General features: G+C 45.0%; 1 protein-coding gene across 10 annotated transcripts in view; it reads right to left on the bottom strand.

Annotated features, from left to right (window-relative positions):
- Window positions 1–13,710, bottom strand: part of tex11 (testis expressed 11) — a 454,209-nt gene that overhangs the window by 423,066 nt on the left and 17,433 nt on the right. The gene's annotated exons all lie outside the window — the stretch shown is intronic.

The following is a 13,710-nucleotide window of genomic DNA, read 5'->3' as shown; positions in this document are numbered from 1 at the left end:
GGTTCCATTCTTATCTATCTAATCATAGCCAGAAAATCTCCTGCAATGGCTTCTCTTCCCACTCCCACACCGTTACACTGGTGTCCCCCAGGATCTATCCTTGGCTCCCTCTTATTTCTCATCTATATGCTGCCCTTTGGCAATATCATCTAAAAACACGGAGTTAGTTTCCACATTTGCGCTGACGACACCCAGCTCTATCTTTAAATTGTCAGATTGCTTGTCCGACATCCAGTACTGGATGAGCAGAAATTTTCTCTAATTAAACCAAAGCCATTATCTTTGGTCCCAACCACAAACTGCATTCCCTAACCACTGACTCCATCCCTCTCCCTAGCATCAATCTGTGGGTGAACAAGACTGTTCGCAACCTAGGTGTCTTATTTGACCCTGAAATGAGTTTCTAACCACATATCCGCGGCATAACTAAAACCACCTCTTTCCACCTCCATAACATTGCCCGCCTCTGCCCCTGCCTCAGCTCTCCTGCTGCTGAAACCCTCATTCATGCCTTTGTTACCTCTAGACTTGACTACTCCAACTCACTCCTGGCTGACCTCCCACATTCTACACTACGTAAACTTGAGGTCATCCAAAACACAACAGCCCTTATCCTAACTTGCACGAAGTCATGATTACCCATCACCACTGTGCTTTCTGACCTACATCGGCTCCCGGTTAAACATTGCCTCGATTTCAAAATTCTCATCCTTGTTTACAAATCACTCCATGGCCTTGCCCTTTCCTATTTCTCTAATCTTTTTCAGCCTCACAACCCCACAAGATGTCTGCGCTCCTCAAATTCTGCCCTCTTGAACATCCCTCATTATAACAGCTCAACCATCGGTGGCCGTGCCTTCAGCAGTTTGGGCCCTGAGCTCTGGAACTCCCTCCCTAAACGTCTCCATCTCTCTACCTCTCTTTCCTCCTTTAATACACTCCTTAAAACCTACCTCGTTAACCAAGCTTTTGGTCACCTGCCTTAATTTCTTCTTTTGTGGCACGTTGTCAAATTTATCTGTTTTGTTTTGTAACACTGCTGTGCAGCGCCTTGGGATGTTTTACTACATTAAAGGCGCTATATAAATAAAAGTTATTATTGTTAATGGGCTGGAAATTCCGGCCTCCCTGGGTCCGTACTGAGTGTCGACAAACCCGGGAAGGCATCGCATGCGCTAAAATCCAGCTTTTCCGATCTGTCAAGCTCCAACGCATATCAGGTGCAAGAACATTTGCAAGGGCAAGATTGCGGTATTTACCTGTATCTTGCCCAGCAAATGTCCTCAAAATTCTTGCGCCTGATAAAAGCAGGCATATAACCTCCTATAACAGGCGTAAAAATTTACAAACATAAAAAAATATAATTAAATTTAAAAAACACATTTTTTAAAACTCTGACCACTACATTACATTTATTTTTAACCATAGTTAAAAAACTTTAAAAACTCAGGAAAAAAAATGTCTCTAAGATATTTATTAAGTTTGATTTTAATTATGTGAGCTGTATTGTTTATTTTGTATTGTGTGTTTAGTGTGTGTTTTTTTCTCTCATTAATAGCAATGAGAACTATACTGTATCTGATTGACTGAGCAGTCACATGTGACTGCACCTTCTGCGTGGGAACCAGGAGGACGGGAGCTCGCTTCACGGCGCGGAAAGAGAAGGCCTCCCCAACGGAATCCCACGCTCCACCAGGTAAATTCGTAGAAATGTTTCAGGTCGAAGGCCCGCTGGAAGCCTCCGACCGCAATTTCAGCCCCATTATATTTAAGCTGGAGATAGGCGGATTTTTGAGAGATAAGGGAGTCAAAGGTTATGGGGAGTGGGCAGGGAAGTGGAGTTCAGGCCAAGATCAGATCAGCCGTGATCTTATTGAATGGCAGAGCAGGCTGGTGGGCGAGATGGCCTACTCCTGCTCCTATTTCTTATGTTATGTTCTTACAAATATGGGCCGATAATTCTTGGGGACACACTGCAAGCTCACAAAAGTCATGTTGAAAACATTAATGCTATAATAAGGGGGAGAGGTGTAGCCTTTTGTTCTGGGTACCTAGGGATGACTCGAGGTGGGGATCGGATCAGACCAGTAGTATAAAAGATGGTTTATATATTGGCAGCTGATTCGTTCCACTTTTTCGGTGCATAGAGATTTTAAAAGGCAACATTCCTGATACATAACTTAATCGTCCACGGTTAAAATGGGCAGTCGCTTCTATCAGCAAAAAATGGTAACCATTAAGCTTTTGCATGAACATAAATTTCACCAAGTTGCCGGTTATAGCGTTTTAAGTGCGCCATTTATTTTGGGCAGAAACAGCTGTGCTTACTCACTTTTTCCACGATAAATTAAAGAAGATTATTTTCTGCTTCCCAAAAGGCTCTATTTATTGGGTTATTTTTTGGCAATATTGTCATGTTGGATGCTTTTTGAGAAGATTATTTACCAGCTGAGCTTCACTTTGCAATACAGAGGCTTGGTTGCAGCCATGCCGAAACTTAAACCCCTGCATTAAGTCGCACCTCTAGCCAAGCTGTTCCAGTACAGCCACCACACTGACGTCTACCCGATAAAGTGGAAAACTGCCCAGGTATGTCCTGTCCACATAAAGCAGGACAAATCAAATCTGGCCAATTACCGCCTCATCAGTCTACTCTCAATCATCAGCAAAGTGATGGAAGGTGTCGTCAACAGTGCTATCAAGCGGTACTTACTCACCAACAACCTGCTCACTGATGCCCAGTTTGGGTTCCACCAGGACCACTCGGCTCCAGACCTTATTACAGCCTTGGTCCAAACATGGACAAAAGAGCTGAATTCCAGAGGTGAGGGGAAAGTGACTGCCCTTGACATCAAGGCAGCAACTGACCAAGTGTGGTATCAAGGAGCCCTAGTAAAACTGTAGTCAATGGGAATCAGGGGTTCATACCGAACACAAATCATCACAGCCCCAGGACATCGCTGCAGGAGTTCCTCAGGACAGTGTCCTAAGCCCAACCATCTTCAGCTGCTTCATCAATGACCTTCCAATGACCTTCCCTCCACCATAAGTTCAGAAGTGGAGATGTTCGCTGATGATTGCACAGTGTTCAGTGCCATTCACAACTCCTCAGATAATGGAGCAGTCCATGCCCACATGCAGCAAGACCTGGACTACATTCAGGCTTGGGCTGATAAATGGCCAAGTAACAATCGCGCCACACAAGTGCCAGACAATAACTATCTCCAACAAGCAAGAGTCTAACCACTGCTCCAAAGCATTCAACGGCATTACCATCGCCGAATCCCCCAACCAGAAACTTAACTGGACCAACCACATAAATACTGTGGCAACAAGAACAGGTCACAGGCTGGGTATTCTGAGTGTCTCACCTCCTGATTGTCCAAAGCCTTTCCACCATCTACAACGCACAAGTCAGGAGTGTGATGGAGAACTCTCCACTTGCCTGGATGAGTGCAGCTCCAACAACACTCGAAGCTCGACATCATCCAGGACAAAGCGGCCCGCTTCATTGACACCCCATCCACCAGCTTAAACATTCACTCCCTCGATCACCGGTGTACCGTGGCTGCAGTGTGTATCATCTACAAGATGCACTGCAGCAACTCGCCAAAGCTTCTTTGGCAGACCTCCCAAACCAGTGACCTCTACCACTTAGAAGGACAATGGCAGCAGGCACATGGGAACACCACCACCTTCACGTTCCCCTGCAAGTCACACACCATCCTGACTTGGAAGAATATCGTCGTTCCTTCATCGTCGCTGGGTCAAAATCCTGGAACTCCCTCCCTAATAGTACTATGGGAGTACCTTCACCACACAGACTGCAGCGGGTCAAGGTGGCGGTTCACCACCATCTTCTCAAGGGCAATTAGGGATGGGCAATAAATGTTGGCCTTGCCAGCGATGCCCACATCCCATGAATGAAAAAAAAAAGCTTGAATGACGAAATCCATTTGATCTGATGGCTGACTCATAAATCATAATTTTTCTGGATCTACATGTCCTCTGTAGGCTGCTTGATTACTTACTGCACATTGTATGTGAAGCAAGCCAGCAGCATGCTCGGAGTTACAGTCCTTTTCAAAGATAGCCACTCCATGACTCAAAGTATTAATATACAAAACCTACTATGCCAAGTTTGCAATTATAAATTTTTCTAACGCTACCGTATTACACCAGCCATTGTGCATAGAGGGCAAATTGTGTTTACACAAATCTGCCCGCTATAAGCGATGAGGACTGTGGGCTAGACTTTCCACTATTGTGCAGATCGCCCAAAAATGGGCATTATTTCCAGCGTTGGCGTTTATTATGGGCTTTGAGATCGCTGGATTATCACCCATTTTCAAACCCACTAGTTTCCACTTTATAAAATGGGCATTAGGGGTATTTTTTTTTTTCTTCTGTCGTAAAATGTCGATGTTCATAGCAACGCCCTTTTACCACGTTTTAGAAGGTCAGGGGTCATCAATACATGCGCAGAAGAGGAGAGAAAGAGAGAGAGCAGAGAGGAAGAGAAAGCGTGTGTGATTTGTTGCCTGGTTTTTTGTGGTTTGTTTGGCTGTTGTGAAAGTGTGGAACAGTTTTTGTGAAGAGTAATCATAAAAAATAGCAGTATTTAGTTTGTTGAGACAGAAATATCTGTAAAAAAAAAAAAAAATGGAAGGCATGGAGGAGGCGAGGGAGCACAATATGGAGTTGGAGGAGGCTGGTGAGGGCAGTGAGGTTGGAGAGGAATTGGAGATGGGAGGACGTAAATGAGCAAGGAGATTCTTGGACGAAGCAAATGCTGCCCCTCCTGCAGGAGGTGGAGTCACGTTGACGTCAATTGACCCGGGGTGGGCCTGGGAAGTCCACCCCGATGATGTATCAGAAGATTTGGGCCAAAATTGTTGAGGTGGTCTCATCGGTGATGCACGAGGTGCATGAGGGCAACCAGTGCCGCAAGTGCTGGCATGACCTTGTCGGCTCCAACAAAGTAAGTATTACATTTATGTACATTTACTTATATATTTATATAATTGGAATTGCAAATGTAATGAGTAAATAAATTCAGATCTGATGTATTGCAGTTAGAGCAGTAATGTTTTACTCAAATCCCACGGTGTAGGTGTTTAGGTTAATAATGATAATAATAATCACTATAACATCTGTCGGTTATGTGTTGTATCAGTATCTGTGACAGTACCTAGCAATGATCTTACGCAATGATCTTATGCCATATCGTGCTGTTTTTACCTTTTGCAGAAGCAGCTTCTGAAGAATAGAGCCGAGCAGCGGCGCACGGGTGGCGGCCCACCAATGATGTGTGAGCTGACTGACATCTAGGAGCGGGCGCTGACACTGGTGGGGATCCACACCCGGTCGGCCACGCGTGCAGCAGCAGAACCAGATGTTATGCCACGTGAGTAAAGTATACACCATTGCGTGATGTAGTTAATAGATGCCACACCCACTCATATCCGTACAGTATATGATAGATGATTAATTACATAACACTTTCATCAATGATGGGCTCATGAAAATCATTGTAATGCAGAATTTGGCTATGTTCATTAAATGTGATGTCTGTGATTATTTTGATAGCAGTAGTGCTGTTCTTGTGCATATGTTGTATGTAGCGTTTGAATCACTCTGTGACCTAGCACCTCCTTCTCCTCTAATTACCTCATTTACGTTTTGTAGCTTAGCCAAGAGCGCAGTCACTGGAAATAGCACCGAGACAAGGTGCGTATCCGGCGGCGGCAATGGATTGTGCTTCTGGTGGTGAGGAGCCCCGAATCTCGTCCATTGAGCTGCAGGGTGTCCTCTCCACTGACGACAGTGAGGAGTTGGAGGAGCCTGCAGCAACAAGCTCCATGTCAAGCACACCGCTTATATTTAATGCTCCTGCGGCCATGTCCTCCTCCACTGTGGAGGTAGCGGGCCCAAGCACTTTGCCGCAGGGTACCCCAAGTGTCTTCATGCTGGCGCCGACCCCGCGGAGGTTGGTTCGGCACAGCAGGACTGCTCCACGATCGGCAGATCTCAGCGGGGACATGGTTCATTTGTCCAGGAGGAGTGTTGACATAGGTCAGCAGATCCTCCAGACAATGGGGGGCATAATCCAACAGCTGGCCACAATACGGAGAACATGCCGCGGCGGTGGCCCCGGAGGTGATAGCCAAGAACATTGGTGCCAGAGGGCTACCAGTGTTCCCGGAATGCGGCACTGAACCCCAAGGTGCCGCACCCCCATTGCCAAGGACACGTGCGCGCCAGGAGGAAGCTCTTGCTTCTGGCTCGGAGGATCCAGCATCTGGCCAACCAGCAGATCTACCGTCATCCCCCTCAATGAGGCAGCGCCTGAGGAGCATTGCGGCAAGGCGGCTTGGAGTCGGGAGGGGAAGGGGAAGAGGTGGAGGAGAAGATGCAGGGGGGGAAAAGGAAAGTAGGAGTTGGAGTGGTGACAGTACTGATCTTGCTTTTGTTGCGAGTGAAAAATTGTTGGGAGGTTTGTGGGAAGGGGGGAGGGTGGTACCTTGTTTATTTGCATTTGTTTTATTTGTGTTAGTAGTCTTATTGGAAATGTTAAAAACGTAATAAATGATATCAATATTATAAATTTGTTCTGGTGTGGGGTGGGTGTTTTTAGAGTTATAATTATGAATTTATACAAATAAGAAATAGGAACAGGAGTAGGCCATACAGCCCCTCGAGCCTGCTCCGTCATTCAATAAGATCATGGCTGATCTGATCATGGATTCAGCTCCACTTCCTCGCCTGCTCCCCATAACCCCTTATCGTTTAAGAAACTATTTCTGTCTTAAATTTATTCAATGTCCCAGCTTCCACAGCTCTCAGACATCAAATTCCACAGATTTACAACCCTCAGAGAAGAAATTTCTCCTCATCTCTGTTTTAAATGGGCGATCCCTTATTCCAAGATCGTGCCCACTAGTTCTAGTCTCCCCCATCAGTGGAAACATCCTCTCTGCATCCTTGTCAAGCCCCCTCATAATCGTATACATTTCGATAAGATCACCTCTCATTCTTCTGAATTCCAATGAGTAGAGGCCCAACGTACTCAACCTTTCCTCATGTCAAACCCCTCATCCCCGGAATCAACCTAGTGAACCTTCTCTGAACTGCCTCCAAAGCAAGTATATCCTTTCATAAATATGGAAACCAAAACTGCAAGCAGTATTCCAGATGTGGCCTCGCCAATACCTTATATAGCTGTAGTAAGACATCCCTGCTTTTATACTCCATCCCCTTTGCAATAAAGGCCAAGATACCATTGGCCTTCCTGATCACTTGCTGTACCTGCATACTATCTTTTTGTGTTTCATGCACAAGTACCCCCAGGTCCCGCTGTACTGCGGCACTTTGCAATTTTTCTCCATTTAAATAATAACTTGTTCTTTGATTTTTTTCTGCCAAAGTGCATGACCTCACACTTTCCAACATTATACTCCATCTGCCAAATATTTGCCCACTCACAGCCTGTTATGTCCTTTTGCAGATTTTTTTGTGTCCTCCTCACACATTGCTTTTCCTCCCATCTTTGTACAGTCAGCAAACTTGGCTACGTTACATTCAGTCCCTTCTTCCAAGTCGTTAATATAGATTGTAAATAGTTGGGGTCCCAGCACTGATCCTTGCAGCACCCCACGAGTTACTGGTTGCCAACCAGAGAATGAACCATTTATCCCGACTCTCTGTTCTCTGTTAGTTAGCCAATCCTCTATCCATGCTAATATATTACCCCCAACCCCGTGAACTTTTACCTTGTGCAGTAAACTTTTATTTGGCACATTGTCAAATGCCTTCTGGAAGTCCAAATACATCACATCGACTGGTTCCCCTTTATCCACCCTGTTCGTTACATCCTCAAAGAATTCCAGCAAATTTGTCAAACATGACATCCCCTTCATAAATCCATGCTGACTCTGCCTGACTGAATTTTGCTTTTCCAAATGTCCTGTTACTGCTTCTTTAATAATGGACTCCAACATCTTCCCAACCGCAGATGTTAGGCTAACTGGTCCATAGTTTCCTGCTTTTTGTCTGCCTCCTTTTTTAAATAGGGGCGTTACATTTGCAGTTACATTTTTTTTATTTAACATAACATTGTTGCGCATTTTCTCAGATAGCTGTAACGTTAAACACTGGTGATTCCTTAACATGAAAGGGGATAATTCAACATAACTTGAATCAACTTCAACTTTAACTATCACCAAGGTAATGCACACCATTCATGTAGGAGCTTCAGACACAGCAGTCTTGCAGCTTTGTAAATACCACCAACGTTATTTCAAGCAAAGCGCTCATTTATGAGCTGCTAACGTAAGAGTCTTGCAGCTATGTAGCCATCACGGGCCCTTTCCTGCGGTTTACATGGGGGCAGGGGCATGGTTTCATCCTCAGCCTGATTGTCTGCTCTGAGGTCATCGTCCACCTCCTCGTCCTCCTCTTCCTCTCTCTCCTGAGGTGGACCGGCAGTCCCTTCTGGCAATTCTTGTCCCCTCCTGATAGCCAAGTTGTGGAGCATGCAGCACAGCACCACAAATTGAGCTACCTGCTCAGGGTGGTATTGTAACTCGCCTCCTGAGTATTCCGGGCATCTAAAGCGCTGCTTAAGCACTCCAATGGTCTTCTCGACGATATTGCATGTGGATATGTGGCTCTCGTTGTATCGCTTCTCGGCTTCTCTCTGGCAAGGCCATATCCTTTCTTACCAAGCATCCAGCATTGACCTTGTGGCTGACTGGTAAACATGTCAGATACAGTGCTCTCACACAGGATGTGAGCATCATGGATGCTGCCCGGAAATTTTGCATTTACTGTCATTATAATTTGCTTGTGGTCGACAACGAGTTGCACATTCAGGGAGTGGAATCCCTTTCGGTTCCAAAAAACCTCTGCATCCTGAAAAAGTGCCCGCATGGTGATGTGTGTACAATCTATTGCTCCCTGCACCTTGGGGAAGTTTGCTATTCTGGAGAGTACCAGAGCCCTCTCAGTCTGTGCCTCCCTGGTCATAGGGAAGCTGATAAAAGTCCATCCTGTCTGTGTAAAGCGCTTCAGTCACCTGTCAAATGCAGCAATGTGTGGCATGCTGAGACATAGCACAAATGTCGCTAGCTGAGGCCTGAAAGGAACCCGATGCATAGAAGGAAAGTGCTGCAGTTACCTTGACCTCAACGGACAGTGAGGTCCTGATGGTGCTGCGTAGGCTGCAGATCTCCGCTAATGAGCTGGCATATCTCACTGATGACTTCTTTCCGGAAGCGCAGTCTCCTAAGGCACGTGTTATCGGATACGTTCAGGTAAGACCACTTCTCCCTGTAAATGCATCGGGTGCAAATTCTCATCCTCCTCCTCAGTCTGCCACCTCTTTGATTGAGCACATAATGTTCTTCAATATACTTTCTGCCATCTCTAGTCTGCAGCATGTGCGTAGTCATCAAGACAGGCTGAGAAATTACAGGACTCATTACAATAACAATCAGTATTATACCTATTGTTTTTAAACAGTAACTTTACCTACCAAAACACCTCAAATAAATTCAAATCGTCCACAGTATGATTAAGATGTTTGTTCAGATTTTCAAATCACCTTAAAATAACTCCATATTACATCAAAACTTCCCAGAAGTTGAAGCAGCCGTTTATATGAAAAGTCCTTTGATTTACAAAATGGCATCCATACCGCTGGGTTAAGGTTGGGTGAGAGCAACTTTTTTTCAGCTTTTTTTTTTCGGCGAGGACAATATATGGGCGAGATGCCGAAAGTAACGCTCGGCGATATTATGGGCGTTAGTTTCGGCTATTCTGACCTTTACGGCAAAAAAAAATGGGCGGGCGGTATTATTAATTCTCAGCGGTAACTAAATGCCAAAAGTAACGCTGGGCGATAAGTGAGCGATAAATGGGCGTTAGTTTCTATTTTTTTGCAAAATGGGCGATATCTGGGCGGTATACCTCATCTCAGCCTTAAAATGAACGTTAAGTGGGCGGTAGCGATGCAAAACTAATGGAAAGTCTAGCCCTGTACATTTTTTTTTTAAACAATGATTTATTCTCCATCAAGCTGACCTGCAACAGAGTGGGAGTGATATGGCACTGGCCCTGGAGACCATCGCAAACGAGGACATGGAAGTGGGAACTCCATTTAAAGCGCTCCCACATCGCTTAGCCAGTATCAGACATGCTGCCTCATCTCCCGATGGCAAAGTCTGCACCTGCACAGGTGTAGGTGGAGCAATCTTTGGCGGTGCCCTGAGGCTGCAAAACCCAGATGGCGTAGGCCAAAAACATCTAAGCAGTCAGGGCTGGGATCTGTGCAGCCTGCCTTTACATCTGCTGAAGCCACACAGGATGCACCACGTTGTAGCAGTAGGCAGCGCAAGTTCAATAAATTGTAATTCACCAAGGGTGTTTGTCAAAATGTTATGTTAAATTTCCTGGTGGTGTGAGCGGGCCGCAGGATTTCATTTGTTATGTTTCACATCAGGTGAACTGTTGCAATATTAGGGCATTCCTGGCAGCAATGTAAGCGGCTGGTCTGGCGATGGTGCACCATCTTCATCCTCCTCCACATCCGAAGGTGAGTAATGAGCCTCTTCATCCTCTTCCACCTGCAATCCTCGCTGCTGTGCAATGTTGTGCAGGACGCAGCACACCACTATTATTCCAGAGATTCTCGCTGGCGAGTACTGAAGGTCACTTCCAGATCTACCTAGACACCTGAAGCGCTACCTCAACATTCTGATGGCTTGCTCTATGACACACCCTGCATTAATGGGGTGCCTCACGGGGTGTCGTGGACCAAGTTTGAAGGGGATACCCTTACCTCCTACGAGCGAACCCTTAAGTATTCTGCCTGGAACAAAAAGGACTGCCGCAGTATGAATGCATCATGACGGCTCCCAGGAAATCTGGCGCAGACCTGCATGAACCTCATAAGCTGTGCAATGATGGATGAATATCCGGCACTAGCAATCAATCCATCAGTGACCTGCCTTATGCACTTATGTGCAGGCGACTGGGAGATCTTGGATATCTCTCCGGTAGTGCTCTGGAAGGATCCAGAGGCAAAAAAGTTGAGGGCTGTGGTCACTTTCACAGCCACTGGCAGTGCCAGGTCCAGCAGGGAACAGGTCTTTCTTTTCGAGGCTGCAGATGTCTGCCACCAGCTGACGTGACAACCTCAGCCTGCAGAAGCACTGCTCTTCCAAGAGGTCAAGGAAGCTCAGCCTCTAGCTTTAAACCATGTGATGGGGGGAGTGCCTCCTGTGATCTCAGCTCCTCTGCTGTGGATTTCCCTCCTGTGCACGTACTGATCCCACCACAGCACGTCATTGCTGCCGTGAATTGTGATGGTCTTTCTCTTCCGATGTGCTGTCAAACACATCAAACCCATTCTGAAAGTCTGCAATTTTGGAAAAAGCTGTATCCACACAAATACTCTCTGCCAAATGTTTGCCAGAGGGAACTTTTTGCCAGAGGGAACGGAGATACCAACTGCAATAAGTGAGCTTTTATTCAGATGGGACAATGACATGTTTAAATACCCACCTAAACTACTCCTCAAACTAACCTCCGTTTCCCTGGTCAGTTTCCCTGAGCCCCGGCAATCCGGTGCTGCAAATGTTAAATCTGGAGCGAAGTTAAAAGCAATTTGCAAAGATCTCATTAACATCTCCTAAGGACAGGGGTGGGCAATTATTTGGTCCAGAGGGCCACTTAACAAGCTTTAGTGAGCTGTCGAGGGCCACACACCAATCTTCCCCCTAAGGTGCACGGCCACACATCAATCGCATGGTCACGTGCAGGCCATTCACCAGCTCCTGCCACTGGAAGAGATTTTTACTTTCCCAAATTATTTGCAGAGAGTCTTCGACTCCTATTTTGAAGTCTAGCAGCAATACCAACCAGTTACCGAATGGCAAAACTAGATTTGTCTGGAGTACATGATCCCATTTAAATTTTACTTGATCACTTTTTTTAAGTTCCTGTTACCATTGCAAAATATGTAATGTTTTGGTGTACAATTCCTCAGATCAGGTAGTTTTTTTTAAATTCTCTCCTTTTTACAATTTTTCTGTCTTTGCATGAGCTGACTTTATCAAGGGCTCCTCTGTTATAACAAAACACCCTAAGCATGAAGACTTCTCCTTGTGTGCTAGAGTGAAAGTGAAAAAGAGAGAGAATGAGTGAGCATATTTGTTTTTTGGGAAGTGGGGTAAATAAAAGGTTTGAACTGGGATAAGTTTAACTGTGGAGCAGTGTTCACTTAAGGGGATGGGTTTATTTATTGTATAAATAGGCTCTTAATTTGACCTCGCTAAATGTAAATCTGCATTCTTTTTGACCAAGTTACCACATCAGTTTGATGAGGAATTATTGCTCTTTGATGTGCAGGTGGATTATTTGCAAATAATTTGCTTTATAACTTGAACAAATAGTATAGACCCTAAAGACCAAAAGTGGAAGGGGAGAAAATACCTTTACTTTTTAAAAAAAAGGAAAACAAAAAGAGGGATAGGTTTCACCTTCTGATACCTTGTATGCCTACACACGTCAAATAAATTTAATGTGAAAAATCATTTTTTTTCTGCCTGTGTTCTGAGGCCTGAGCTCTTGCTCCACTTGGCAATGCACCTGATTTGTTACGAAGCGATGGTTGGAATTGGTTGCGGTTGAATAAGCAATGAGAATAAAGTGGATTTCATTTCTTTCAGAGTTGCACATTTCCATCAAGAGGCAAAAACAAAGACCCAGCAAAAAATACAGGAGATGCTGCTATCGGGCAACGTCACCAGAAATAGCTTTGTACCCATGAAATCATTAGCATCGGATCCTTTTAAGACCAAGTTGGGGAGAATCGCTTTTGCGAACTGACAAATTGAATTATTACTGTGTTGCCTTGCCTGGCTGCAGTTCAGGTACGTCGCTAACCCACAAGAATTGAAAGTGGACAGACTAATGTGCAGATTGAGCTCCGGCTCGCTTTCCATTTCTGTCCCGTCCAGCGGGCCAGATAGAATAACTTTCCAGGCCGGATACAGCCCATGGGCCGTATTTTGCCCACAATGCCAAAGGACGCTAATTAATGTTGCTGTTGACCGTGAAAGCTTGGGAATAATTGGACTAGCTAGCATAGGGTCTGCACACAAGGCATCGTTCAACTTTACAAAGCATATTCCTGATCAACAGACTAGATCACATTTTTGACCTTCACCTTATATGTCAAATCAATTAACAGCACAGCCATGGAGTTAAGATACAGATCAGCCATGATCTAAGTGAATGCCAGAACTGGCTCAAAAGGCTGAATGGCCTACTCCTATTCCTAAGTAGATATATCTCACAGGAAAACTGGTTAATTTTCCATGAAATATATGAATTAACATAATTTGTTCATTTGCAATTGTTCTTATCGCTCTAGAAAGCTTTCCAATTTGCCTTTCAAAAAGTTAAGAGAACATATGTGATGGTGCACACAAGATTATATATGCAGAGATTCTCAGGTTATGATCCTCAGGTTGGCTATCGTTTAAATAGATATTGAGCAGTACAGGTGCTCGTCAGATTGTAAGGGATGCAAGGTCTGCTTACGGGAGTGACCAGTGACACTGAGTATTATAACTACTGTAAACCTGTAAATTTATACAGATGAGAACAGGAAACAAGTCAATTCAAGAACAACAAGAACCCAGC

Source organism: Pristiophorus japonicus, chromosome 6 (assembly GCF_044704955.1).
Source record: "Pristiophorus japonicus isolate sPriJap1 chromosome 6, sPriJap1.hap1, whole genome shotgun sequence".
Lineage (NCBI taxonomy): Eukaryota > Metazoa > Chordata > Chondrichthyes > Pristiophoridae > Pristiophorus > Pristiophorus japonicus.
The sequence above is the reverse complement of the archived record's forward strand: the minus strand, read 5'-3'. Positions and strand labels throughout refer to the sequence as shown.